The sequence below is a fragment of the Thunnus albacares genome, chromosome 24, assembly GCF_914725855.1.
Source record: "Thunnus albacares chromosome 24, fThuAlb1.1, whole genome shotgun sequence".
In the NCBI taxonomy this organism is placed as follows: Eukaryota; Metazoa; Chordata; class Actinopteri; order Scombriformes; family Scombridae; genus Thunnus; species Thunnus albacares.
The window spans coordinates 19,066,394-19,071,357 of record NC_058129.1 but is presented as its reverse complement, the minus strand read 5'-3'; positions in this window follow the sequence as shown (position 1 = coordinate 19,071,357).

The window sequence follows — 4,964 nt, the reverse complement described above, 5'->3', positions numbered from 1 at the left end:
GAAGTTCACTTGGAAAAACAGGATGAAGAAGTACTCGACTCAGGTCTTCTAGATTTGACTTCTCTCAGTTGGACTTCATTCAACTTTATTTGATTCAAACAGCTCTTTTACAACTTTTTACAGTTTGAATCATTTTTATTTGATTCATCTTTTACTCATTTTAACTTAAGGAAAACATTATTTATTCTTTCTTCTGCCTTTCTGATTTCTCCATCTGATCTCACCTCTCTTCTACTGGACTCTACTCTCCTCTCAAACTCTACTTTTCTCTCCTCTGCCTATGAATCCGGTCTACACAACAGGACTCACCTCACCTGCTGTTTTCTACTGGACTCTACTCATCTGAAGGAAAACTTATCTTCGCGTTCTCACGTTCAGACTGATGAAAAAATGGATTTCTGCTTTCTTCTTTTGAATGAGCCTTCCTCTGATGATTGTGAGGTAATTCCACTGGTTTCTAGTGGAGCTGCAGGATTTATTTTCTGGAAAACGACAAGCTGAAACAAGATGGATCGCTGATTTTTCCTTTGGAAAGTAACGCAGGTTTCATCTTTCTCTTTCCTGGGACCGAATATCTTCTTCTCGTCTCGCAGGACAACAGTGTTTCTTTAATTTTTTTTGTCTTGTTTTGGAATATGGACGCCTAAACAATGTTTTACGTGCCATTTGAAGCTGTCGGAGGAAATAAATGGACAAACTCTGATTGGACTTTGTTGCCTTTTGCAGGACAGAAAAAATCTGAGATGCTGAATGTGTTTAATGTTACATGATGTATAATAACAACAGTGATAATTATAATAATATTCTAGTATATTTATATTGTTTAAGCTGCCGCCCCGTGTGCAATATGTACATACTGAAAAAGGAATAAAGACACCAGTTTGATACAGATTTTTTCCTAATCAAGATTTTTTATTTTTGTTTGTTCATCTTCTTCATTTTCCAGATCTCTTGGTTCACCAGACAAACTGCAAACTTAAAGACAATTCTGATGATATGATGGAAGTTTTTGATTCATCAAAAATAACAACAGTCTGACATCACAGGTACCCAGTGTTGATTTTTGCCCAACAGTCCAGCTCTGTTTGTGGATAATTCCAGTTTATCACAACTTATTGTCATAGTTTCATCCATCATTTCTATCAGTAATAATGAGCAAACGTTTTCTGCCAACCTCGAAAAGGTAAACAAATGCTCAACCTCCACACCCAGCAGAGGAAGAAGTACTCAGATCCTTTACTGCAGTAAAAGTACTAATACAGCGGTGTAAAAATACTCCATTACAAGTAAAAGTTCTGCATGAAAAATCCTACTACAGTAAAAGTACATAAGTATTATGAGCTTGATGTAGTTAAAGTATTGCAGTAAAAGTAGTGGTTTGGTCCCTCTGACTGATATATTATTATATATGACATCATTAGATTATTAATAGTGAAGCATCAGTGTTAGAGCAGCATGTTACTGTTGTAGCTGCTGGAGGTGGAGCTAGTTAACACTACTTTATATACAGTTAGCTAGTTTAGTCCAGTGGTTCCCAACCTAGGGGTCGGGCCCCTCGAAAGGGTCAGCAGATAAATCTGAGGGGTCGTGAGATGATCAATGGGAGATTAATGGGAAAGTAACTAAAGCTTTCAAATAAATGTAGTGGAGTAGAAAGTACAATATTTCCCTCTGAAATGTAGCGGAGTGGAAGTATAAAGTAGCATCACATGGAAATACTCAAGTAAAGTACTTAAATACAGTACTTGAGTAAATGTACTTAGATACTTTCCACCTCTGTCCACTTCATTACATAAAGGACGCTCTACTTCCTGCGATGGCGCTGAATTTAAATCTGAGGTGCAGAATCATCCAGGTAATTCCTGAGGTTCTGGGTCGAGTCTTTAGGAAAAAATATCAGAGAAATGTCCTGGAAAATGTCAAATGTTGGAACCGTGTTTTAGTTTGAATGAACCCAGAATTCACTGCCAATTGGTCAAAAAGAAGACAGCTTTGTGCATCTGATGTCTGGTTAGATACAGAGCAGAGTCAGAGACCCTGGATGTGATCTCAGACAGAAGCTCACAGTGCAGCGTCTGTTTGTCTCTGACAGGGTGAACCACATAGCAGCTCTGTTGACTTTGGCTGCCGCTGCACAGTTTCAGGTTTAAAGTGAACGTTTCCTCTCTGCTGATTAACTCTTCAAATCCACAGAACTTTTTTTTTTAATGTTTAACTGATATGAAGATATGTTGAGAAAATGTGTACAATATGATTCTTCTTGTATTCTTCGAGATACAATATTTGATTGAAGAGTGCAGCCTTAAAAAATGTGGTGTTTTAGGTGACATTAAATCCTGCGTTTTAAAGATTAGGAGCAAATTTAAGCTGAAAAAGTCTAAAAACAGTCTTTTATTGATTGTTTGGTGATAATTTCTGTAGAAAAGAATAACGTCTACAGGGATTTTCTTTTAACTAACTCTAGGTAATGATCTGTCTGTCTGTCTGTCTTTGGCTCGATGAGCCCAAAATATCGCTTACAGCCATTTATAGTAATTAGGCAAACTGTAAAAAAGGTGTGTGTGTGTGTGTATGTGTGTGTGAGAGTTGTTGCCAAAACTGCAGCAGAGCTGGTCGGACTGCAAACTCAAACACATAATGTGTCGAGTTGAATCAGCTTCAGTTTCTTCTTTGTCTACAGTTTTACCTCAGACTGTGTATAAAGACGGACGCAGCGAGGTGTGACGTCATACAGTTAGCTAGTTTAGTCCAGTGGTTCCCAACCTAGGGGTCGGGCCCCTCCAAAGGGTCAGCAGATAAATCTGAGGGGTCGTGAGATGATCAATGGGAGATTATTGGGAAAGTAACTAAAGCTTTCAAATAAATGTAGTAGAGTAGAAAGTACAATATTTCCCTCTGAAATGTAGTGGAGTAGAAGTATAAAGTAGCATCACATGGAAATACTCAAGTAAAGTACAAGTACCTCAAACTGTACTTAAGTGCAGTACTTGAGTAAATGTACTTAATGTTACTTTCCACCACTGCTTCAGGACTTTATAAGAGTTACAAGATGAATCTGAGGGACTGTGAGATGATAATTTGTGTAGGAAAGAAGACATTAATTAATTAATCAATTAATTAATTGATTGAGACCATAATGACTCGTTATTTCTGGAGAAAAGTTGAGGCTTTTTGAATGGGAGTCAGTTGGAGCAGCTAGCGGCTTTCGGCGGCACTTTAACATACTTCAGCATTGCCACTCAAGTTTTACGAAGGTTTTACAGAGGTCAAAGGTCAAGCAGTAATTTTAATTCCTGAGCCACTTTTGAGTGAATTCAGCAACTTTGGCACCACATTTTGTTTACAGCTGCAACAAAGAAGGTATTTTCAAATTCACTACTGAATGGCTTCTTCTCCCTGGCAACAGCAGCTGAGGCTCATGGGAATTGTAGTATTTAGAGCTGCCTGCTAAAATAACAGATAACACATGATTTGTAAATTTATGCAGCTCTATAGAATATTTCTTACGATACAAACAGAAAAGCATGTTGAAAGAATAAAATGTACCAACAGACTTCAACTTATTTGTGAAAACAGCATTTCATCATGTTATTTATGGAGGCCCAGAGCAGCTGTGGTTGCATTATTTTACCTCATAAGATCATAGGTTGTCATAAGTCCGCTATCTATAAAAAACAAATGAGTTATCTTGTGATAACAGCTTATCATTCCCTCTCTTCTATATCACAGCATCCTGAGATCATTTGTGATCTCGAGATGAAATATTCCAACTATAGCTATTTTGATCCTTTTTACTTTCCGTCTCCATCCCAGGATTCAAAGATTAAAATGTCAATACTGTTCGCGGCTCGTATCTCCACAGACATAAACAGCTGATCTCTTGGTGATGAATGTGTTTCTGTGTGACAGAGTTCAGCAGAGGTTTGGGAATCAAACCAGTCTGCTTTCACATGATATCAGAGGAATAAATCCTGACTTCCAACAGTCCACATGACTGCAGAGAGGGCAGATTTTTTTTTTCCTTTAACCTATTTTCTTTTCAGCGTGTTTCTTATTTTATCAGCTCCTCATCAGCTTTTCTCTTCTTGTCTTCATGTCTATTTTTAAACTTTGTTTTAAAATTGTTTTTAAATTTGCAGGAATAAAGAATCATTATCAGTTTAATTGTGATAAAAGTGGCAAATTGAACCTTTATGTAATCTGAGACAGTTTGATGGAAGTTCCCTTTATTCACACAAATCCATATAATCAATATTTTGCATATTTTACAAACCCTATAAACAAATTGAGGAGAATTTTGATGTGTTTCAATCAAACAATTTTAAATTATTATAAAAGTGATTCATTTTTGATGAAAATTTACAGACAACAATTTACAGAAACAGCAATTCAACATATTAAATTGTGTGATTCCCTCTCTCTTCCATTATCAATTGATGTATTAATTATCAAGTTGGCTAATGTTACCTTATGTTAGTGTTTTAGTGTCACATAGTAACCTGTTTGTCACATAGCTTCATATAAAATACCAGATTTGGAAGAAGTACTCAGATCTTTTACTAAAGGGAAAGTAGTAACACCGCAGTGTAGAAGTATTCTGTTATAAGTGAAAGTCCTGCATACAAAAATGTACCTAATAAAAGTATTAACATAAGAATATGTTTTAAGTACCAAAACTACAAGTGCTCACAATGCACAGGGGCCAAATTCCAGATAATGTTTATTATTTCATTAGATTATTATTGGATAATTATTGCGATAAGACTTCCCAGGTGTGTCTTAAACCAGCAGCCAGGTGTCCATATGAACAACTGTTCATACTAGCTATTAAAAGATCTCCTTCAAATGTGCTTTCAATGTAAGTGCTGGAGGACAGAAACAGTCCTCGTTTAGTGCAAAAATGACTTTAAAAGTTGATGTGAAGCTTCTATTCAGCTTCATCTGTCTGAGTTAGTCATATCAAG